Source organism: Cervus elaphus, chromosome 5, assembly GCF_910594005.1.
Source record: "Cervus elaphus chromosome 5, mCerEla1.1, whole genome shotgun sequence".
Lineage (NCBI taxonomy): Eukaryota > Metazoa > Chordata > Mammalia > Artiodactyla > Cervidae > Cervus > Cervus elaphus.
The window spans coordinates 16,009,837-16,035,548 of NC_057819.1; positions in this window are offsets into that span (position 1 = coordinate 16,009,837).

Genomic DNA, 25,712 nt, shown 5'->3' on the forward strand with positions numbered 1-25,712 from the left:
CTTGGAGAACACCTACCCTGGGAATGAGTTGAGATCCTTGTGCTGGTCAGGCTGGGTGACACCCAGAGTGTTTATATAGTAACAGCGCCTCACTACTGTGTCAGTAGCTCTTGAAGGTTGCAGAACAGTTCCACTTGGTTAATTCACTTGGTTCCCACAGGAGTGCTGGGAAACAGGGCAGGACTGGGAGGGATTCCATTATGGTACAAGTGGCTGATGTGGGGCTCTGGCATTCACCCAGAGCCACTCCTTTGTCCCCCCAAGGGCCGCCCGCTGCTGTCGCTGCAGCCAACGCCCCCTGACACTCTGGTGGTGCTACCAAGTGATTTAAGCATCTGTCACCTGGTGGTCCCCTGACTTTGGGCTTTTTGCATGCCATCTTGACTATTCTTCAAGTCTGTTTACTTAAAAACCAAAACTGAAAACCAAAGTAACTTGACCCAACCCCAAGCAATCATATCAAGTGAACTCATGGTTTGATATTCATTCAATAAATATTTGCTGAGCACCTACATTATACCAGACACTATTTTGGGCACTGGAGTACATCAGTGCACCAAAAGAGAAAACCTCTGATGACTAGTGAAGAGGAGACACACAATGAATTAATTAGTGCATTTATGCAATGTCTGAAGGTGATATCTGATTTGAGGTGAAATAAAGCAGATGAAAGTAAGAGAAACCAACAGTAATACAATAACCGTGGTAGTGGTGGTCAGTCGCTTCAGTTGTGTCCCACTCTTCGAAACCCCATGGACAGTGGCCTGCCGTGCTCCTCTGTTCATGGGATTTTCCCAGCAAGAATACTGGAGTGGGTTGCCATGTCCTCCTCAAGAGGATCTTTCTGACCCACATCTCCTGTGTCTCTTGCATTGCAGGTGGATTTTGGTTTTTTTTTTAATCATTGAGCCACCAGGAAAGCCCACAATAACTGTATGTATGTTTATATAATTTTTTTCCTGATGCAGGTAAAATCAACACATAACTGTTAGAATTAACATATCGGTTCAGGTACCACCTGGACTTTATACAACCAGGTCCATGCAAAATACATATTGTCATTTAGAAAACCTTCAAACAACCCAAAGAGGAAGGCACATCAGGCGAGATGGCCTCTTCTTTTTGTGCTTGCGTGCTTAGTGGTCAGTCATGTCTGACTCTTTGTGCCCTTTGGACTGTAGCCCACCAGGCTCCTCTGTCCATGGGATTTTTCTGGCAAAAATACTGGAGTGGGTTGCCACTTCCTTCTCCAGGGGATCTTCCAGACCCCGGGATCAAACCTGAGTCTCCTGTGTCACCTGCATTGCAGGTGGATGCTTTACCCGCTGAGCCACTGGGGAAGCCCTTTTTTCCTGAGGAGTAAACTGAGGCTCCAAGAGGTCCAGTGACCTGGTAGGCTCACACAGCCGGAAGGTGCTGGAATGGGCCTTCTGGATATAAATTCTTCCTTGAGAAAGAGTTTGAACCTGCAACTCATCTAATTTCCCTGAAAGGTTAGACTGCTCATCCACACCTGAACGGATGCTCAGCCCCACTAGCCGTGGGTGGTGGCATCTCTCAGCTTCTGTGGAGAGCAGGATGCGTTGTAATTGATCGCCCTGCTGCCTCTTCCCCCTGCCCAGGCTGAGTCACTGCCAGAGATGAACCGGCTGATATTTCAGCTGGGGAGATAGCATCTCTCCCGCCACCCCTCCTTAATAAGCTTCCAGTCATTGGAGATGGTGAAAACCTTATCTTCTTCTGCAGGTATGCCTATCGGCTTCACAGCCCCTCACACAGTTGTGTTCCCTGGGACCAGAATCCCACCTACCTGCTCAAGGTTAAAAACAAAACATCCTCCCCCACCTCCAGCTCTCAGAAAGGGTATTTGTAACATGCTGCGTCTTTGAAGAATGAATGCCACATTCAGGAACGTGGTCTTAATTGACATCAAAATGTGTCTTCCTGGTGTGAGTTATCTAGGGATGACCTTTTTTGCTCAGTTTTCAATTGGAACATATGAAGCTAGAGAGGTCAAGTGGTTTTCCTAAGGTTGCACAGCATGAGTGGAGAATGGCGTTGAATTAAGGTAGGCAGGATAGCCAGGGATCAACCGTCCTAAGAGATATTCAGGTATGACTTTTGGCTACTTGGCAAACTGCATTGCTCTTGAACAAGTTACTTAAAATTTAGTGTCTCTGTTTCATCACCTGAAAAAGAAATGACAATAGAAGCAACTACCACGTAGGGTTATTATGAAGTTTAAACGAGCTCATCTATTTAAAACATATTTAGCACAGGGTTTGACACATAGCAGATATTCAGTAAATGGTATTGTTATTGTTGTTGTTGTTCCTGGGAGAAGAAATTCAGTTTTTACCTCTTCCCTTGGGAACTCCCAACCCTCCCGGCAGGCAGAGTTAGCAAGTGAGGACACGCAGCGGGTCCGTGTTTTGTTGCTCAAAATGTGGCCTGTGCACCAGCAGGAGCATTACTGGGAGTTTGTTAGAAAGGCACAGTCCCAGGCCCTCCCTCAGATCTGCTAAATCTGCATTTTAACAATAGCCATGAGGGATTCATTTACACCTTGCAGTTTGAGAAGCACTGATCTAGGGCTTTTCTTCTCATCTTTCCCTATGCATCAGGGTCACCTGGGGAAGTTTTTAAAAATGCAAATGCCTGGGCCCCACCACTACAGATTTTGGGCCATTGGGATAGAGTCCAGGCATCATTATTTTTTAAAAGCTCCCCAGTGACTTTGATGAATAGCAAGGTGTGATCCCAAGTATGATGGGGGCTGACTTGCCTTAGAGTTGGAATTAAGTTTGAGGCTAAGGCCTTTCCACTTAATAGCTTTGTGATCTTAGGCAAGTTGCTTAGCTTCTCTGATCCTCAGTTTCTTCATAGTAACCAAGAAGAACAATCCTCCTCCCTCCCTCTCCCACTTGTGAGGATGAAATTAACACTGATTATGTACAAGGCAACTAGGTATTGCTAGATGTGAATGGATGCACTTACCCTCTTGTGTGCCTCACGCTGTGCCAGGCCCAGAGATGGTATTTGGTTATTGTCATCAATACTAATATGATTAGTGGCAGTGGTATTATATGCAAATATGAAAGATTAGGAGCTCACTGGGGCATGGCTTGTCTCCTGTGATGCAGGGAATGCCTGTCGATGGATTGAGAAGACAGCCTCAGCAAGGTCAAGGAAATAACAATCCTTGCTACCATTTATTAAGCACTAACTATGCATCTGTCACTGCACTAAATACTTTATAAAAAACTTAAAAAATTAAAGTTATACATGCCTGATGCTGGGAAAGATTGAAGGTGGGAGGAGAAGGGGACCTCAGAGGATGAGATGGTTGGATGGCATCACCGACTCAATGGACATGAGCTTGAATAAGCTCCAGGAGTTGGTGATGGACAGGGAAGCCTGGCATGCTGCAGTCCATGGGGTTGCAAACTGGGGTCGGACACAACTGAGCGACTGGACTGAGCTAAACTGATAAATGTGCTTAATTTAGATTAGTGGTTCTCAACGTGTGTGTGTGTGTGTGTGTGTGTGTGTGTTGCCCCCGGGGACATTTGGAAATGTCTGGAGACATTTTTGTTTGTCACAACTGGGGGTGGGGGTGTTATCTGCTGTTGGCATCTGGCGGGTAAGGGCCAAAGAGGCTGATAAGCATCCTGTAGTACACAGAATGTCTCCCAACACAAAGCATCAGCTGCTTCCCAAATGTCAGTGATGCTGAGGTAGAGAAATCCTTGTTTAGATTCAGGCAGCTCTGCAAAGCATGTTATATAAAACAACAGCCTCTTGGCCCCTTTCTTCTCTTCCCTCTCCCCCAAAGCAACCACTTTTGCCCTTTGGGTGGGTTATTTTATTTACCTGTATGTCTCTAAGTAGCCTGCTTGTATTGTGACTTCTTGATGATTCCATTCTAGACTTTACCCCTTGGCTTCTCTACTGTGGGAGGTGAGGAGTTAGCATTCCTTCCTCAGCCCCCACCTGTGCCCACCTGCACATGTGCCCCTCCCCCCAGATCCGCTGTAATTTCTGTGGGATCAATATTCAGTATTTATATTACCCGGACTGTAAGTGGTGTGCGCTGCTGGTGCTGATGTAGTCAGCTCATTACTTTCCCTTCCTGCAACGTCTTTTGTTCTCTCTGAAGTTAATAATTGCCTTGTTTTTCCCTTGGCTTTGTTATCTATGTACTTTCCACTAACTCAACCCTCAACTCTTTGCCAATTGTCTAAATCTCCTTTCAAGATATTCAGACCCATCAGGGAGGAAATCTATCAACTTTGCCTTTCAGAAGGCGTCTCTTTGAGAACAGGCGAAGTGTTTCTGTAGGAAATGTTTTATGTAAGACTCACAACAGCCCTGTGAATTAGGCACTGTCATCATCATCGTCATCCTCATTTGACATTTGGGGGAAAAGTCTCTCAGAGAGGTTGATTGAGTTCCCAACATCACATAGCAGGATGTGAAGGAGTCAGAACTCAACCACGGGACTGTGTGACCCTGAGGCTCTGGGGCCTGGGCTTCCTTGTGTCTCAGAAGGTCACTCTAGGGCTCAGTGGTAAAGAATTTGCTTGCTAATGCAAGAGACGCAGGTTCGATCCCCAATCTGGGGGAAACCCACTTGCTGCGGAGCAGTTAGGCCCATGCACCACAACTATTGAGCCTGTGCTGTAGACCCTGGGAGTCACAACTCCTGAGCCCACAGGCCCTAGAGCTGTGCTCCACAAGAGAAGCCATCACAGTGAGAAGCCTGTGAACTGCAGCTAGAGAGTAGCCCCTGCTCTCCACAACTAGAGAAAAGCCCATGCATCAGGGAAGACCCAGCACAGCCAAAAATAAATAAATAAATAAAATTTAAAAAAAAATGAAGGTCCCTCTAGGAGAAAGCCCTTCAAAATACCTCCTGAAACCAGACTATAACCTGCCCCAATGAAAGAAGTCTAGCTTATTCATTTCTGTGTCTGCTGTGCGGATCATGAGGCCAGGCTTGGAGCAGGACTCCCAGTGTTGCTGGCTGGATGGACAAGTGGAGAATTTTGAGAGGCGTGCTCCTGGGCAGGGTATCAGAGGAGCTGGGGCTGGCCTTGTAAATATCATCTATTGTTATTTTGCGGCAAGTCACTTAACCTCTAGCCTCAGCCTATTTGGCTGTCAGATGGAGCTGAGAAGACCTGATTGAAGGATTGTTTTTGAGCAGCCAGAAGAAGCTGATGAAAGGCAGATCCTCAGGAGCTTATAAAACAACTACACGGATTGGTGCACCGGCACGTCAGTCACCACGTGGAGGGGTTGGAGGGGGAGGGAGGATTTCTGCCAAGTTCTGCCCTCCTCCCTTCCCCTCCTCTTTCCTTCCTTCTTTCTTTTCCAGTGAAACATGGCATAATTAATTTAGAAAAGAAAAAAAAAATGCCTTACAGTTGAGAAAAAGATATATTATAGCCTAAGCTAGTTCTCATATGATAAAATATTTATATTAATGTGTCATAAAAATTGATGTACCCTTCTCTTGCCTGGTATCATTAATGGGTAGATGTGTAACATCTTATTTCCTTGTCTTCTTTGCTCTCTATCCCTCCCTCCCTCTCTTTTTCCTCCCCAGCAATGTACAGTTTCAAATGACTCTGAGGAAATCATTTTTCATGAACAACAATAATAAAAAATAACAATAGAAGGTATTTATTTAGTGCTTACTGTGTACCAGTCCTTTTGGAAGTCCTTTTTGCTATGCAAGTCCTTTTGCATTTTAACTCATTGAACTCTCACACAGCCCTCGGAGGTCAGTGCTATTGCTGGTCACATTTGACAAAGGAGGAGACTGAGGCACACATCAGTCACTGGTTCAAACCTGTCCATCCTGACCCTAAGACCCTTGCTCCTGGCCGCTCCTTCCCCACTTCCCTGTGCTATGCTGTCCAGACTCACAGTTTTCAGATCGAGGCCAGTGTCCCACAGCTTTCTGCTGGTGAAAGGCACCTGATATTCAAAGCCTTTTCAGTTTGCAGTAACTAGATGTACCAAGGACTTTTTAGTTTTTGCAGCTCAAATTTTGGATGACAATATACGTTTTTTTAGCATGGTGTGGAGACATCGAGGGATTCCACATCCAGCATGCTTTTAGATCTTGGCAGTACAGGGCTGGCTGTCAGCCGTGGTGGAGACAGGAGACCCAAGGAGAACTGGGGCAGCCAGCCCCTGCTAAACCAGGCTTGTGTTTTAGGAACATGACTTTTTGGTTCCCAGACTGTCGCTCCCTGGCATCCTTCTTATGTGCCTTGCAGCTTTAGTGTCAGCTCTTCCTAAACTTGATGCAAGCTGTTTCCTGGAGCTTTTTGGAGTTAGGCTCTGATGGAGAAGAGCTTATGATGGGGCTCCCAGCCCACAGCTGCTCCACAGGCCACATACATGGACACATACACACAGAGACACATACACAGACACATGCTGAGACACACACAGAAACACACATTCCCAGACATGCCCAAAGACACAAACACACATTCACAGACACAGAGATACACACTAAGACACACATACATGCAGACACACATAGAAACACACATGTATACGTAGAGACACACAGACACACACACAGACATATATTCACGGACACACACGAAGGCACACATATACAGAGACACATATGCATACACACTCAATCACATACCAGTGCACACAGACACACGCAGAGACATATTCATAGACACACACAAAGGCACACATATACACAGAGACACACATAAACATACACTCAGTCACAACCAGTGCACACAGACACACACAGAGACATATATTCACCGACACACACGAAGGCACACACATAAACAGAGACACACACACACACACAGACTCAATCACACACCAGTGCACACAAACACACACTCCTCTGCCCATTTGTCCCATTCACTGTTTTTTTTTTTTTAAATCACAACATTGCAGCCTGTAGTATCTGCTCCCAGCTCACAACCGGTGCCCATCTAAATGCCTGTTAGATGAATAAGCACAAGGGTGATTCAGGTATTCTCTGTCTGCCCTGTCCCTGAATATTTTTGTTTTGTTGTGTTGGCTAGACTGGGTATATTTGGAAAAGAGATCCAGAAAGGGTTCCTGTATTCATTTTGGATGGTGCCAGGCTCCCTAGCATGACTTGAGAAGTCCTTCATGATCTGGCTCCTGCCAACTCCTTTCACCTCATTCCCCACAACCCTCTGGTGTGTCCATCTCCACTTTCAGCAATTTAAAATTTTTTTCATCGTGGAATTCTTTGGGGATCCGATGAAAGGCATGGACCCTCTTCTTCAATATATGGACATCTGCACACTCAAACAGTATTCTGAATATAATTTCTAGGGATCCCTAAGGCCCATTCATGGATCTCCAAGGAGCATACAGGAGCCTGCTGAAGAACCTCTGCTTGTGGGGCTGGGGAAACCCAGAGAGGGGAATACCTGGCCCAGGGTCATGAATGACAGAATTGGAACCAAGACCCAGGCCTCTGGATCTCAAGTTCAGGACTTCCTCCTTTTAAACATCCTATGTTGATGGATGAAAGCCAGGTAATTAGTTGATATAATGAACAATGAAATGAGACACTCTTCTTTGCCTTCTCCATCCATCAAACCCTCAGCACTGGCAGCTCTCTCAGGTGTTCAAATACCAGCGGTTTTTGGAATACAGCAGTCCTCCTTGTAGTTTGGTATTTTCCCGATGGTTATAAATGGCAGTGATTACAGCACAGTCCTGTTGGCTCTTCCTCGGAGCATCTGCCACACAACCGAGAAACCTCAGCCTCAAGCCTGCAAGCTGGAGTCAGGAGAGTGTCCCAAATGAAGGCTGTTTGTTTCAGCTGCTGTAAGGGGCCATTGTTCAGAGCTCTTGGGACCAAGAAATGTGTTCAGCGTGTTCTTTGGTCCTCTGAATCTCATCCAGTGGCTCTATATTCCTGATTCCTTGGGCCAGAAATCAGGACACAACCTGACCCCTCTCCTCATCCTCCCAGTCTAGTCCCTCACTAAGGCGTGTCTCTTTTCACATTGTATCCAATCTATCCACTTGTGTCATCTTTGCTGCCACCACCTTTACAAAATAGGTCACCATTATTTAGAGCACGGAGAATGGCCACAACCTCCCCTGGAGGATGACCTGCAGAGCTATTAGTTACTGAGTGCTTTTTCTTTTCAGTTTCCCCATCCACTGCTTGGGCCAGCAGCATGGTATGTTAGTCAGGGCAGGCAATGCTCCTGTAACAGGCAACCAGTGGGTTCAAAACAAAATTTTGTGTTCACACACAGCCTGCTTCAATCTTGGTGATGCCCAGGGACAGCTGTACTCCGTGACTGGTTCAACATTTCAGGCAGCTTTGATCTTTTGAATCTCCCGTATCAAGGGAGCATGCTTCTGTGATTGCTGCAGGAGTAGGAAAAAGGGAGAATTGTCCATTGTCCAACAACTCTGAGATGCTTCCACCCAGAAGCGACAGGTGTTGCTTCTGACAGTTTTTTTTTTTGGCCACAGCAATTTGTAGGACCATGTCTAATTCAGAAGAGCAGAGGAGCACTTGGAAGAGGAGGAATTGGAAATATTGGTGAGCATCACTCATATCTAATAACTTCCCCCAGGGTACGGGTGGCAGAAGAGGAGCTGATAATAAGGGTGGTGATTCATCATCTCTTTAATCCAGAAGATTGATCCAGCTCTGAGCAGAAAGATTCAGAAAATCAACATCAGCCAGACCCAATTCTTCTCCTCTCACCTCTAATTAGAGGTCAGGTGGGAAGTGAGTTGGAAGAGGAGGAGGGAGAGGGGATGAGGGAGAGGGGCAGAGGAGAAGAACATGTAGGAAATGAGGGGAGGAGGAACAGAGGGAGGGAGAGGAAAAGAGAAGAGAGACTGGAAGAAACAGGAAGAGAGTTAGGTGGAGAGAGGAAAGGAGGGGCGGTAGAAGAGAGAGAGAGTTGGAGAGAGAGCAAGAGATGGAGAGAGGCAGAGAGAATTTTATATAAATGTATTTGCTCCACCTCCTTAAGTTGACTGCTGGGGACACCATTATGAGTACAGAGACCCAAGAGTCAAGGGGTGCCTGTGACTTGTTGGCTCCCTGTGATCTCTGATGACCAGCAGCCTTGCTCTGCTCAGTGGCAAGAAAGCTAGAGGTCATGGTGGCTGTGAGGTGTGCTGGGAAGAGGGAAAGCTGGCCAAAAGCATGTGGGTTGTGTGTGGTTCCGGAGAGAGTGGAAAGGAGCCAGTGGCAGGGAAGGAGGGAAGGACTGAGGTCCAGAGGCAGAACCAGTCCCAGGATGCAGGAACTTTTGCGGCAGAGGATGCAGTGATGAGCTGAACAGCTGAGGACAGAAGGGGGGATGCAGCGTCACCTCAGTGGTGGTCGGTGCGGGACAGTGGATAAGCTCAAGGACCAAGAAGGACACGTTATGTCCAGGGCAGGAACTGGCACCAGGCAGAGGCAGATGAAGACTAAGCAAAGCAGTGCCTTCTCTATCAAGACCATCCGGGCCGGTGTGTGCGGGAGTCCCCAGAATGGGGACGCGGGGAGAGGACTGAGAAGGGAGTCAGAGGAGAAGAAGCACTCAGATGTGTGAGTGGTAACCTGTGGGCTTGTCTGAGCCGTGAAGGGCTCAGAACGTTTCCTGTGTCAGGCTGGTCAGAGACCAGGCTCCAGAAGCTCAACTAGGTTCCAGAAGATAAAGTTGCTTTCCTTTTGGACACCAGAGTCTGGCTTGGCAACCCCATTTGTGCTACCCCAGTGCTACTCAAACTGTCATCTACAGACTGGTGACGGTCAACAAAGTATTACTGGTCCACAGTGAGTAAGTAGAGAAACTGGGATTTAGTGTTTAGAAACTTTTATAACAATTTGACATTGCTGTGACATCCAAGCAAATTTGTGTTGTATTTTACAAGAGCATTGGTTTTGTGATGGATTGTGGAGAAAATGGTTTGTCCCTGCAAATAGTCTGAGAAGTGCTGTGGTGGGTTCCTAAGTGGCCTCCCTCATTCTGTGCAGAGACCCCTCCTAATCTGTTTTCCTTGGTGGTCTTCCTAGAATGCAGATAGGATCCTGACCTGCCTCCCTCTACAGCCTTGTGTGACTTTCTCAAGCTGTTTTAGATAAAGGCCAGCTTCTTCACAAGGGCCTGGAAGGGTCTGCGTCATCTGGTCCCTGCTCATCTCCCCAGCTTCTTCCACTCTGCCGCTTTCTTCCCCAGACTTACTATATCTTTACAAGCACCAAGCTTCTTCTGACCTCAGGACCTTTACTTCTGCGACACCCTCTACCTGGCACTCTTTCCTCTCTGTCCTGGGAGAGCTGATTCCTATTCTGTCTTCAGATCACAGCTGTTGGGGAGGGGAAATTTCCCTTCTTTCTCCCCTTAGTTCTTTTGCCTGCAGTTAAAATGACATAAGGGAGATTAACAGGAGAAAATCAAATTTATTACGTGTGCATGGGGAATCTGGGCTTCCCAGGTGGCGCTAGTGGTAAAAAACTTGCCTGCCAATGCAGGAGATGTAAGAGACATGGATTCAATCCCTGGGTTGGGAAGATCCCCTGGAGGAGGGCATGGCTACCCACTCCAGGATTCTTGCCTGGAGAATCCCCATGGACAGAGGAGCCCAGAGGGCTACAGTCCACAGGGTCACAGAGAGACAGACTGAAGTGACTGAACACTCACACACAGGGAGTCCACATAATGAAGAATTCCAAAGACAGTAAGGCTAGATGAGGTGTTTATATGTATTTATATATGTGTGTGTGTGTGTATTCTGGACTAAGGAGAAGCAGGTAGGGGTCTGAAGATTCAAGTGGAAGGAAGGTAATCCACAGGGAACTAAAAAGAGTTAAGGTTTGGTAAACATTAGGGACGGTAGGCTTTGACAAATGATTCCTCTCTGTCCACCTCATCCAATAATTTACTACAGTTGTCTATAGTGATAGCTTCTTCCTGAAACAGGCCTTCTGTCTTAAATTCTTTTAGGTAGTAAGGGGATGGTTCAAAGGTTCTTCCTGAAACTTTTGGACCCTGATTGTTTTCGGTTTAAAGTAATCCGCATGCCAGAGTAACACATCTTGGGGCAGCCTGGCCTGAGGCCCATCACAACTCAAGGACCACCTCCTCAGGTCCTCCCTGGTGACCCAGTGGTTAAGACTATGCACTTCCACTGCAGGGGGCACAGGTTCGATCCCTGGTTGGGGAACTAAGATCCCACAAATTGTGCGGTATGGACAAAATAAAAAAAAAAAATAATCACCTAATTGAGGCCCTGGCTTCTTGCCTTGATAACCTCGCCCACTTACTTGAATGCACCTGTAAGTAACTTGTTCCTTGTCTGCCGTCCCCCAGACCTCTGAATGGGGTGCGGAGGCCTTGCCTCTGTTGTTCACCAGTGTATCCCACATGTCTGGCTCAGCACAAGGTCCTCATTAAACATGTATTGAATAAATGAACGAGTGAATGGAGGAATGAATGCAACATTCAGAGTGTGTGGGAGAGGCATTTGAGACTGTGAATTGTGTCCTTTGGCAGCCAGGCCTTTATTTCATAAAATAGTTCCCATGCCTCCTTCCTCTGCCCAGAACCTGGCAGCCCGTCCCAAGTTCCTGCTGATAAATCATTTTATTGGCACAGCTGGACAGGAAAGGACAGAGTGAGTAATGGGAGTCGGGCACCGTGTCGCGGACAAAGGCCCTAGTTGACATGGTAACAACAGGCAGACCGATGTGGCCCGGGCAGTGGTCTGGCCCCTGGACACATCTGAGAATAGGCCCTGGGTCATTTTTCCTCTGTGCTGGGAAGCATGAAAAGGCCAGGAAGCGAGGAAGGGGCCACAGGGCCCTGCTTCTCCCCTGCCTCAGGATGGACTAGAGGCAGCTTCGACCATTGGCTGAAGAATTTTAGTATATAGAACATATTTGTATTTATTAATTGAAACATTATTTTCCACTTTATATTGAGCCATGTTTTTCAAATTGCAAAAGTATGGAATTTAGTGCTTTTAACTAGAGTCAGTATCGGTGGCTATGTGTGTTGTGGAGGCTTAGGAACCTGGCTGCCTGGGTTCAAAACCTGGCTACATCAACTCAGTTTTAGGAACATGGGTAATATTAATAAATCTGCATATACTTTTTAAAAAAATTTATCTTTAAATTTTATTTTGGCTGCACTGCATGGCATGTGGAATCTTAGTTCCCAGACAAGGCAACAAACCTGAGACCCCTGCATCGGAAGCGTGGAGTCTTAACCACTGGATTGCCAGGAAATTTCTGTAATCTCTGTGTACTTTTGTTTCCTTCTAGGCAAAATGAGGGTGATTATGGTACCTATTTATTAAGATTGCTCGGAGAGTCCCTTGAGAGGATGCATGTAAGATGCATCGTAAATGATATTTGGTTACATAAGAACAATTAAACAACCTAGAAGTAAATAAAGAAACAAAGTCTCTATCCCCCAGCCTATTTTCTAGATATACGTTCATGTATTAGAGTCTGCCCAGGTATTTGAACCTCTGCAAACATATACAGATCAGGACTGGCATGAGAGAGAGGCTTGTAAGTTGCCAAGGATGCACAGGTACCAGCCCTACTGGTGTGGACCTGAGAGTGAGCACATCCTGACATTTGGGGCCTGGATGCCTCACTCACCTTACCCCAGCCAGGCCCTGACACCGGGAATGAAGAGATTTCTGCTTCTGATAGTGGCAGATGAGGTGATTTGAGCCAACCCTCCCACTAGACAAAATATATTCACACACACATACACATATGCCCATGAAAAGAAGTAAGTGAAAGTGTTAGTCACTTAGTCGTGTCCGACTCTTTGCCACCTCATGGACTGTAGCCCATCAGGCTCCTCTGTACATGGAATTCTCCAGGCAAGAATGCTGGAGTGGGTTACCATTTCCTTCTCCAGGGGATCTTCCTGACCCAGGGATCGAACCCAGATCTCCTGCATTACAGGCAGATTTTTACTGTCTGAGCCATGAGGGACATATGTATATACACACATACACACATATGTACGTATATACACACATGTATACATATATATGATGTACACACACACACACACTCCTTCAAGACATCAGAGAGCTAACAAGTAGTGAAAATTCACCAGAATCTGGGGAGGCTGGATATCTAGGAAGATGGGACAGTATCTGTCAGTCCCATGTGTGATGAGAGGTGAACAGGCTGAGCACCCTCTTAGGGCTGGGGGCACAGGGATGAGAACTTAGGGCTAGCTGAGGGGAAGAGACCTTTGGTGAATCCTCCTTCCTGTTGGTTGGCATCCTGACAGGCTGCACCCTAGTGGCAAAGGTGAGGTGGAAGCAGACAGACGCAGGGACTGAAGCTCAGCATTCCTGAAATCCCTGAATTTGTGTGGAGGTGACCCCAGATTACTAGTTTCCACAGGGACCCAGAGGAAGTAAACATAAGTGCTCTCTGGAGAAAAATAGCATCATTCTAGGCCTCAGCTTATTTCTACAAACTGGCTTACAAATGCAACATCTGGCTTATAAATGCAATACAATAAAACGATTATCAGGCACATGAGAGTTAATGACCACCAGCAAAAACAATGGACAAAAGAGCAGATCCCTAGAACCTCCATATATTGAGGCTATCTGACAACGACCGTAAGATAACCATAATTACTATGTACAAGAGATAAAAGACAAAATTAAGAATGTCAGTAGAAAATTATAAATAGTAAAGAGAAGTAATGGGGAGTTCTAGAAATGAAAAAAAAAAGTGACTTAAGAACACAGCAGTTTAGACAGTTTGAAGAGACTTGGTCAATTGGAAAGTGAGTCAGAAGAATATAGTCAAAATTAAGAATGGAGAGACACAAGGATGGTAACTTCATAAGATTAGGAAGAGACTTGGAACATAAATTGAGAAGGTCTATTTGGGGTTTCAGAAGGAGAAGGGAGGAAGGGATTATGGCTGAAGGAGGTATTTGTAGAGACAATGACCAGAAGTTTTCCAAATCTGATGAAAGGCATCAGCCAGACTTAAGATGCCCTACAAACCCCAAGCCCTAAATATAAGGAAACTGGCACTTCCCTGGTGGTCCGGTGGCTGAGACGCCATGTTCCCAATGCAGGGGACATGGGTTTGATCCCCTGTCAGGGAACTAGATCCCACAAGCAGCAACTCAGAGTTCGCATTGCTACAACTGAAGATCCAGCATACTACAATGAAGATCGAAGCTTCCGAGTGCTACAACTAAGACCTGACACAGCCAAATAAATAAATAAATGTTTAAAATAAATAAATAAATATCTAAAACAAATAAATATTAAAAAAAATACCTCGGCACATTCTAGAAAAAAAAAATAGAAAAAATACCTCAGCACATTCTAGAAAAAAAATACCTCGGCACATTCTAGAAAAAAAAATAGAAAACCAAAATAAAGAGAAAAATCTCTCCTTACTTGGCCTCCGGGTAGGCAAAATAACTCCCCAACTCCACCACCTCACCTTACAGTGCAGGTTGGGAAATACCATCACCATGAAACATGACTCAGTATGCTGTGACTGCCTTCTTTCCTAATCTGAGAAGAGATGGGGGATGAAGGGAGAACTGGGGGCGCTAAGGTCAGGTCGTACTTCTCTTGGTGAACCTTAGAGGTAGGTGTCTGCCTTCCAAATTAGTGACTCACTTTAAAACACCGAAGTTCTTCAGATCTCTTTGGTATTAGCTTTTATTCCTAGTCACCATTTTGGAGCATTTTTTTTTTTTCTGATTTATACAACAGAGATTTATTCTTTCACAGTTCTATAGGCCAGAAGTCAGAAATCAAGATGTTAGCAGGGTGGCACTCCCTCCAAGGAATAATCATTCCTTGCCACTTCTAGCTTCTGGTTGCTCCTGGAATCACTTGACTTGTACCTGCATCCTTCTAATCTCTGCCTCTGTCTTTACATGGGCTTCTCTTCTCTTCTGTGTCTCTTTTAAGGACACTTGTCATTGGGTTTAGGGCCCACCTGGATAATCCAGGATGATCTCGTCTAGAGATGCTTTAATTACATTTGCAAAGATTCCTTCTAAGTTGGAGCATTTGTTCATTCAGCATGTATTTACTGAAGACCTACTATGTGCCCAGCACTGAAGATAAATCTGCAAACGAAATAGACTAAAATCTTTGTCATCATGTCACTTACATTCTAATGGGAGGAGACAACCATAAGCAAAAGAAATAAAATGGTCAGTACCTGAGATGATTAGAAGAGAAATGGGGAAAAATGAGCAGGAAAGGAAAGGGAGTGTGGTCATTTTCTCTGACTGAGAAGGAACCTCTGAGCACAATCTGAAGGATGTGAGGGAACCAGCTGGGCAGATGTCTGGAGGAAGATCACAGCTCCATCTTGTTCTGCTTTGAGCATATAGTTTAATTAAGTATTACAAATCAGAGATGAAATACAAGAGCTAAAAGGGAGGAGTCGTTTCTGTGACAACTAAGTTAAATGCTTTGAAAAGACTTGAAAAGGTGAGTTGCAAAGAAATGCTGTCAAATTAGGGGACGAAAACTAGATTAGCAAAAAAAAAAAAAATCCCAACAATCTGAAAGAATGTGGTACTCAGGTTCCTTCACGTGTGCCTTCTTTCAAGTGCTCCACTCTAAAGAAATTGAAATTGTATATCAGAGGTAATATATTATGGTTGTGATTAATGTAAGAAAGAGACAGGGAATTCCATCAGGGTTCCCATGCTCCAAGACAAAGCCTTCTCCCTGCCTCCAAAGATTGGCGAACAAATGACTTACTTTGTTTTAGGTGAAACTAAAACAGTTAGGACATGAAGGCATTATGCTTTATGATTCTTCACTGGGACTTTCTTAAGTTACCCACCAACCACTAGTTCTGATGCTGGAAGCAGGCCAATTTGTTGAACATCAATGAGCAGAAAGCTGTTTTTCTGAAAATCAATGTGTCTGACTGGCATTCCCCCTCCCCACCAAAATCCATCCCATTCTTTCTCAGAGTTCATTGCAGAGAGCAGGCAGGAGAGGGAGAGAAACCATGAGAAAAAGGAGGTGATGTGAAGTAGATGAACCACATTCAGGAGACTTGGCTCAGGTTCAGATCATAACTGACTGTGAGAACTTGGGCAAGTCATTTTATCTCTTAGAACTGCACTCTTCATCTGTGACATGGGCGTGGTAGCAGACCCGACCTCTTGAGTTCTTGTAAAGGTTGAATGAGGTGATGCATTTCAGGTGCTTATACACTGCCTGGCATATTGAAAGTGCTAAGGAGAGGGTGACTCTGATTTTACTATTGACATCCACTGAAATTCAAATGGCTGTAACTGCATTTGATGGGAGCAGAATGAGTCCCAAGAGGAGACAGGGAAGCATTGCCTGTAGCTGTCAATGTAATGGCAGTCTTTATAAGAGTTCCATGTGGTGTTCAGCTAGCTGAACTTCATATTGAATAGAGAAAGGTCAGCCTCACACTTTGCAAGCCCTGGCTGGAATTGGGACTTGGTGAGCAGGAGACCCAGACACCAAGGCTTTGCAGGTGATCCTGGGAAATTGGCACGTCTCCAGATGTACCATTTTGGATTTTGAGAGATGGGCAGAGAGATCATGTTCATGATGTTGAGCTCCTAATGAACTCTTTGGGTCTGGTGATGCCCTGTGGTCTTTCTTCATCATAGGATGCCATTTTCGTAGGATCCCCTCTTATTTAGCATTTCTCAAACTTGGTTCTGTGGCATCCTTTGAGATGCTGATGGATATTCTGTGTTAAAAGGTTCCCATGTCATATAAATCTGGGAAATACAGCATACCAGAGTAACGATGATAGGGGCTAATATTTTTGGAGGGCAGGTGACTTACGTGTGCCAGCAAGCATACTAAGTATTTTCAAGAGTTTGTATTATCACTTAATTCTCTCAGTGTCCCAGTGAAATAGGGACAATGGTTATTATAAACCTCATTTCATGTGCGAGGAAATGAAACAGCAAGAAATGGTGCTTACTGGGATGACCCAGAGGGATGGGATGGGAAGGGAGGTGGGAGGGGAGTTCAGGATGGGGAACACATGTAAATCCATGGCTGATTCATGTCAATGTATGGTAAAAACCACTACAATATTATAAAGTAATTAGCCTCCAACTGATAAAAATAAATGGGAAAAAAAAAAAAGAAATGGTGCTTAGAGAGGTTAGTTAATGAAGGTTGCACAGCAGGTGAGTGGAAAAATAAGGATTTGAACTCAGGCCTTTTGACCGCAAAGCTTCTGTTCTTAATTTGAATTTAAAAAGAATTTTTTTTTCTTTCTCCAAATTCTTGACTTCCTATGGGGTTGTCAGACAATGTATCTAATATCTCCTCTTCTAGAAATATTTTGAGCAGAGCAGAGGACTTTGTTTTTCAAGCTCAGTAGAATCATACATATGTGAATATATATGTAAATTAAAAGCATAATCACTCTCTGTAGGTGTCTTCTGGTCCGTTTGAAAGGAGAGCAGCTGTTTCTATCTCCAGAGTCAACCTGTGCCCTGTCTTAAATATTCAATCCTCAATTAACATACAAAAGGTTCTGAAAGTCCTGCAATTAAAAAAACCTCTTTTTCTTTAACCCAGTTGCCCACCCTATATTCCTTTCAGAATCCTTTCTTTTGCTTTCCATTCTCTTTTAAAACATCTATTAGCATCCACAGAAAGAGTATGCCACGAAACAGAGTTTGAGTAATTTCCTTTGTAGAGGAGGCATTTGAGGCTGTGTGCTTTCCCCACAATGGGAGGAAGAACCCATTTAAGTATACATCCCCTGCTCAGTTCAATTCAGTCTCTCAGTTGTGTCTGACTCTTTGCGACCCCATGGACTGCAGCACACCAGGCTTCCCTGTCCATCACCAACTCCCAGAACTTACTCAAACTTACATCCATCGAGTCAGTGATGCCATCCAACCGTCTCATCCTCTGTCATCCTCTTCTCCTGTCCTCAATCTTTCCCAGCATCAGAGTCTTTTTCAATGAGTCAGTTCTTCACATCAGGAAGAAATCCAAAGTATTGGAGTTTCAACTTCAGCATCAGTCCTTTCAACGAATATTCAGGACTGATCTCCTTTAGGATGGACTGGTTGGATCTCCTTGCAGTCCAAGAGACTCTCAAGAGTCTTCTCCAACACCACAGTGCAAAAGCATCAAATCTTCGGCCCTCAGCTTTCTTTATGGTCCACTCTCACATCCATACATGACTACTGGAAAAGCCACAGCTTTGACTAGACAGACCTTTGTTGGCAAAGTAATGTCTCTGCTTTTTAATATGCTGTCTAGGTTGGTCATAGCTTTTCTTTCAAGGAGCAAGCGTCTTTTAATTTCATGGTTGCACTCACCATCTGCAGTGATTTTGGAGCCCAAAAATATCCCCTGCTGGTGGTGAATAAAGCAAGAGTTTTTTCTTTACGTAAAGGGTAACATAAACTAAACCCAGACGTACCCAGTAAAGTCTTCTTAGGGATTAGCTACGTGGAATTTCACAACAAGGAGGGTTTTGAAGGGAAATGGCAGATCGTGATTTATTGATGTACCTCAGTGTGTCGTAAAGGGAAACTTGACAAGAGGGAACCTCTGAAGTGTCTTACGTGACATTTGCTTGAAATTGGCTTATGGTATATTCATAACTCCTTTGCAGACCTAGCTCTGGATGACTGTGTGAGTAATATCTTCCTTTTGAAAGCTTTTCATTCTTTATATCATTTTCTTAGTCCTTGGCAAGATTGCTTAGGGGCCTATATTCATTTCTAATCTGCAGAAAGGAAAGCATATCTCTCCCTGAGACTCCAACCACAGCAAAGCATGTAAGATAATGATAGTGTTAAGCAGTTATACAGACTTAAAATAGCTATCAATGTAAATATAAAACTGCAAAGCGCATGAATAAAAGCTTCTTGAACATTCCAGGAGGGAAGGAGAGCCTTGGTGAACTTTTGCAAGTACTCAAAAGATACAACCGGAATAAATGGATTATTGGGAAGCAGTGTGGTGAGAGTACTAGCCAATCACTAAATTAGTTTTCCTTCTTCCTCCCCTCACAGACTACATTTCCCAGCCTCACTTGCAGTACCTACTGCCATGTGACTGAGTTGTAGCCAATGGGATGCAAACAGAAATTTGTGGTCTACTTCCTATGAAAACCTCACACCCACAATCCTTCTTGTTCTTTCCCCACCCTGGCCACCTTGGAAGCCAGTTTGATTTTGAAGGTGGAGATAGAAAGGTTCTGGGTCCTTGAGTTACTGTTTGCCAGAGCTGTCCTACCATTCAGGAACACTGCCCTGAAATATTAGATAAATGAGAAACTGCTATGTTTTGAGTTATTATACTCTTAGGGGATTGTTTACCATGTTGGCTGGAAGTCTGGACAGGGCATTGCACTTGGTGTGTATTTATAATGCTTGTGGAGAAAGAATATTATGTGCTTGAAAGACCAGGAGCTGCAGAGTGAGACATACATGAGTTAAATTCTCGGCTCTGCCGTTCACTGCAATCCTAATCTTGGGCAGTTTACTTAATCTCCCTTAGCTTTAGTGTTTTTCCTTTACAAAATGGAAATAACACCATGCAGGCTTGTTCTGGAAGTTAAAGAAGACACATTTAACGTATCTGGCACAATGATGGATATATAGTAGATGCTCACTAAATGGTAGCTATTGTTATTGACTTTTCCAATCATTTTTTAAAGGATTCTGTTCTCCTGTTTGGGTTCTACAGGCTATGACAATGACCCCTTCCGTGTATTTCCATTCACAAATAAACTTAAGAAAAATTCCAGAAAACTGAAAGAGGAAACATTTGCCACTGTCTTCTTTTTAGTGGTAGCTCAGCTGGTAAAGAATCTGCCTGCAATGTGGGAGACCCTCGTTCGATTCCTGACTCCAGAAGATCCCTTGGAGACAGGATAGACCATCCACCCCAGTATTCTTGAGCTTCTCTGGTAGCTCAGATGTAACAAATTTCCTGCAGTGCGGGAGACCCGGGTTCGATTCCTGGGTTGGGAAGATCCCCTGGAGGAGGGCATGGCAACCCACTCGAGTATTCTTGCCTGGAGAATCCCCATGGACAAAGGAGCCTGGTGGACTACAGTCCATGGAGTCACAAAGAGTCAGACATGACTGAGCGACTAAGTACAGCACAGCATGATTAAATAATTATTTGAACAGTGATGTTTAATCTCTCTGTCCCTTTGCACGCTCTTTGAGGGCAGGCAGTATGTATGTTTTAGTCTCATGGGTGTGCCCAGCCTTGCAGATAGAGGCATGCAAAGTAGAGGCTCCGTAAATACTTCTCGAATGCATGAATTGATGAGGATGTGAATCTCTCACTTGTAAATCTAAGCAGGGCTACACAAACTGAACAAACAGGTCCACAGAGGAGAGACACTGCAAGGCCAGCCATCTCAGAGATGTCTTTATCACTGGCCTTCCTGAAGTGTCACCATCAGAGGCCCTCCTTAGGTCTTAAAAGTGGTTATAAGTTGGTGGTCCACTATTAGTGTATTTTGTTTATTCAATACTGTGTTTTCAAAGGTTAAGTTTATTGCCAGCATTTAACCCTTGGAAGATTTCACATAAAAGTCACATTTTCTGCTTCTGTGGAAAAATTAGAAGGTCTGGCAATGATGGGCTTGATTCTGGCATGGCAAGAGTCGGTTGGAGTTGAGTAGCAGTGCCCTCATTAAGGACAAGTGGCCTCAAGTTCACGCCATCAGGCCCCTCTTGCCCTTGTTTATGTTACCAGCCTGGCCCTTCAGTTTTCCACCCCCTATTATTTTTCCTTCTTCCATTTATTTGATTGTTCATTTACTTAACAGATATTTGCATGCTGGTGAAAATGAGAATCCAAGACAATATTACCCATTCTTCCTGATCTCTGTGAGTTTACAGGGTGGTTGAGTAATAAGAGATAGAAATATATAGTCAAACTTCTAAAAATAGTGATTAATTGATAGATAGCTCAGTATGATTATTGTGGATTAGTACCTCCCCAAGTTTATATCTACTGGTCACCTCAAAATGTGACTTTATTTAGAAATAGAGTCTTTGTAGGTGTAAACAGTAATTTTCAAATTCTCAGAGATTCATAGTATCTTTGTGAATGGGTAGGCTTAACCTCATTTTACCAACAAGGAAACTGCTGTTCTGAGGGGTTGACCCACCTGTCCAAAGTTGATATTTGGCCTCCAAATCCGTTCTTTCCACTGTATGTCACTGATTAGATATGTCTGGTTCATTGCTGTATATTCAATTGTCGTTCTGGCACAGAGTAGGTGCACAATTAATATCCTCACCCAGTTTGAAACAAATGACCAGAAGGCAAGATCTTGACAGGATGGGGCAGAAGATGGAGAAAGTCTTCCCTGATAGAGGAGTCTGAGAATTAGACCCAGCACAACGCCTTGAACAGGGTAATGCTCAGTAACTACCTGTTAAACAGCGAATGCGTAAGTCAGACTTGGGACGCGGGCCCTCCTGGGGCACCACAGTCGTGACCCGCAAGCTTTGGGTGTTTGTGGTGGGGAGTCCCAGGAAAGAAACTGCCAGATGTGTACTCTGTCTGCCTTCCAGCTGGTCCAGACCACACCCTACCTTTTCTCCTCCACTTCTCCTCGGGTTAGGAAACCTGGCCAAATCAAATTGTGTTAACTTCATTTCTGCCTAGCTTTCTGCCCACTCCCTGACATCCGTGCCAATGTTAAAAATTGATAACGGCTTGCAAATGTTAAACAGCTGGGTCTGTGTGAGGCCAGGAGCTGGTGGCTAACAGGGCTGAGGTCTGCAGCGTTTGAACTGCCCCCGGGACCTGAATCCCTGTGGGGGCACCTCCACACATTCCGGTTTGTGACGATCAGAGTCAGGCAGAGCTCCATTAGCTGTGGTTTCCCCAGAAACGCAGAAGAGTGATGAAGGTATAGACGTGGAACTCATCTCATTATTTATTTTTGCCATGAAATGGGCCTTCCCGAGGTAGCATACATCAGGGGACCTGCTCACAGTGCTGCTGGGTAACACTTCATATTTTGTTGGGCAGGTCCTCCCCTGGTGCCAGCAGCCCCTCTGCCTGATTAATGACATCCCTTCAGTCTGACTGTGCCTCTCGTGTCTCCCTGGATCCCCTGCTGAACCGGCTGGCTGGCTTCTCACCATGATGACAACTGACACAGAGTGACTTCATTGCCAATTTCAAGGTCACTTCCATTTTGTTACACCCACCCCTGCATATACATACACTATGGAGACTGGTTCATTCGAAGAACCTTCAAGGTATGGGCTGCTGGCTAAAAAACTCAAAGACCCCTCCAGAGAAAGCCCACGCAGCAGCTTCTAAAGATGCCCGTGTCCTCCGAGAGAACTGGCACTGACTCTAAGAGCGTGGGCAGAGGAAGCTGGGACTGGATTCCCAGGCAGGAGAGTGAGCAGTTCAGAGCATGAAGTCACACCTTCTGGGTTTGCTCTTTTTTAAAGGCATCACCTTGGTCTCAGTGAGCCTCTGGCCCCTCATCTGCAAAGTAGGGACAATAGTGTCCAGTCACAAAGTTATACGGGAAGTTAAATGAGATGAAGCACATGAGATGTGCTTTGCATATGGTAACTGCTCAGTAAATATTAGCTCTATTATTATTACTCATAAAATGATGCTGAAGCCATTTCCCCAAACATTAGACCAGAGAAAGTGAAAGTGTTAGTCGCTCAGTTGTGTCCGACTCTTTGTGGCCCCATGGACTGTAGCCCACCAGGCTCCTCTTTCCATGGGATTCTCCAGGCAAGAATGCTGGAGTGGGTTGCCATGCCCTTCTCCAGGGGAATCTTCCTGACCCAGGGATTGAACCCAGATCTCCCACACTGCAGGTAGATTCTTTACTGTTTGAGCTACCTGGGAAACCTTAGACCAGAGAAGCATCTCTAACTACAATCTGAGTGGAAGTCAAGAGTTCAAATCAGAAAAACAAAAACATTCATTGGTCTTAATGCAAAAACAATTAAATGCAGGGAACTTAGAGACTGGCAACAGCCAAAGCTGCTCTATTCCTAGGCCAAAGGAACAGAGAGAAGAGGTGGTATGACCAGGAGTAGGGATCATCCTTTGGAAGCTGGAACCATGGAGAGTCTTCTAGCAGGAGCTGGGCTTACAGGTGACCTGGCTGCTACAAGAGATGAAGCCTGAGGCAGAGAAGACAGGAAAGACAGACTGACTTCTCTCCTACTGGTAGCCACCACTCTGCCACCTGTGCCTCCCCTTGGCCAAACCCAGAAGCCAGCTAGCAAAGGGTTGTGGGAAATGTAGTCAGCAGAGTTCAGACCCTGACAGAGGTGAGCAGAAGGCAGAGGATGGAGCTGAGGGTACATAGGTCAAAGTTTGAAGAAGTTCAATTATGGTTGTTGGATTAAATACTGAATTCCAAGTTAAATGTGAATTTCAGATAAACAATGATTATTTTTTAAAATTTATTTCGCTGTGCTGGGTCTTAGTTGCGGCATGTGGGATCTTTAGTTGCGCATGTGAACTGTTAGTGGCAGTGTGTAGAATCTAGTTCTCTGACCAGGAATTGAGCTCAGGCTCCCTGCATTGGAAGTATGGAGTCTTAGCCACTGGACCACCAGGGAAGTCCCCAACAATGATTTTTTAAAGTATATCAAAGTGGAATTATTCCAAAATTATTATTCACTTTGAAATACTAAAAAGTTTCACTGCTCATTTGAAATTCACATTTAATTGGGTATCTTGTGTTTTCTTTGCTACTTTTGGCCACTCATGTAGACAATTTGAACCCTTATAGGGTCCCAATTCTCAGGCCAGTTTGGGTGGGTGACGCTTTAGGGAGCAGAAGGAGAGAAGAATAGAGATATCAAATAGCACTGAGGTTCACCAAGTGAATTAATGCTGCTTCTGTTTGTCTTATGAATTCATTCATTCAGTTGCCCACCTATCCATCCATCCGACATCTATTCTTCTACTCATTCATTCATTCCCTAATTATTGAACACCTGCTGTGTGCTGGCACCATGTTGGGCTTTGGGAATATATTAGTAAGGAGACAGATAGCTTCTTCCCTTGGGCAGCTTACATACCGGGCAAGAATACAGATATTAAACCATAGAGCACATGAAACATTTTAACCAGGTCTGTGAATGGTTGTACAGAAATCTTGGACAATCAGAGAAAGCTTTCTGGGGGAAGTGTCATTCAAACGGAGATGTCGAGGGTTAGTAGGCGTTATTTAAGTGAAAAGAGAATGAAGAGTGTGTCGAAAAAGACAGAACGGCATAGACAAACTTGGAAAGGAGCTTGATGTGTTTGGGAGACTAAGACAAGGTCCGGGTGGGCCCACGATGGAGAACAAGAAGGAAAGCACTGCAAATGAAGCTGAGAAGTTAGCAGGGGCAAGGCTGCTGTGTATGGTCTGCAGGTTGTATAGGGGACAGCTCACAGCATAATAAAGTTATAGTTTAGAACATGGGGTGTCCTAGAGTTGTTCAGGATATACCAGTCTGGACATATGTGATATTTCTAAGCCAGAAAATGCTAGAACTTATGAAGCATGATAAGGGATTTTGGATATTATTTGTTAGAGCCATGGGGTGGCACGACTACATTTACAATTTAGGAAGATTCCTTGCTTGTTTGGTGGAAGATGGATGGTAGTGGGTCTAGAAGATATAAGAATAAACCTGTAAGAATATGTCTGTATCATCAAAGTGAGCAATGATGATGGTGGTTTGAACTGGGGTGTTGGTGATGAAGGAGAGAGGTGTGAGCCGATAGCAGATACTTAGATTAGATGGTAGGGGTCATGAGTAAGGGAGCTGTCACTTAAATTTCTGTCTTGGGAAGATGGGTGGGTAGATGGCGATGGTATTCCTTGTCATTGTGAGCACAGCTATGGTGAAATCATTAGACAAATAAGACATAAAGCTTCAAAGAATGTTTTTTAAGTTGAAATTTAGATAAATTCAGCCAAACCCACCTTATACCTAAATAAGCTTTTAAAGTTTTTTTAGTCCATATATTTTCTTCCTATACTGAACCATTTATCTCTGGTTGTTAATTTTTTCCCTTCCTTATCTTAGGGGAATATAAGTCCTATTATATGTTCCTATTATATGAGTCCTAATATATACTAAAGCAAGATAAAGAGTAATCTGTTTATGCATTTCATTGTTTCTAAAATATACATTAAATAATGATGTGTCATCTCAGAAACTGGGATGCACCTGGAGGTTGATGGCAATGTGCAACCACTGCCAGCTAGATGACCATTTTTATGTGATTGTCATTGTCTGAGTATTTGCACACTTGCTTCTTATTCCTGGTGGCCTAAATGGACCACTTGGCTCCATGTTTCAGTCAACAAACTGTTAGGAAACATTTGAGGAAAGACTATGAATTCTGATTAATATCTAAAAATCTTTCATTGACATTTCTGATAAGATTAAGAAAGTTCCAGCATTCAAATTTGCTGTCATCAGCTTAGAAGAAAACTCTGAAGACAATAGTGGAACACTCTTTGGAAAATAGTCATAATCACCAGTGCGATAGTACAATGAATGGCAAAGGGAAATGGACATTTGACTGTAGGTCAAAAGTGACTTAGCAGAATTGGATTCTGTACATAAAGGAGTTTTAGGAATACTCTGCCAATTTATTTTGCCTATATTTCTCTCTTTTATGAGTGCACA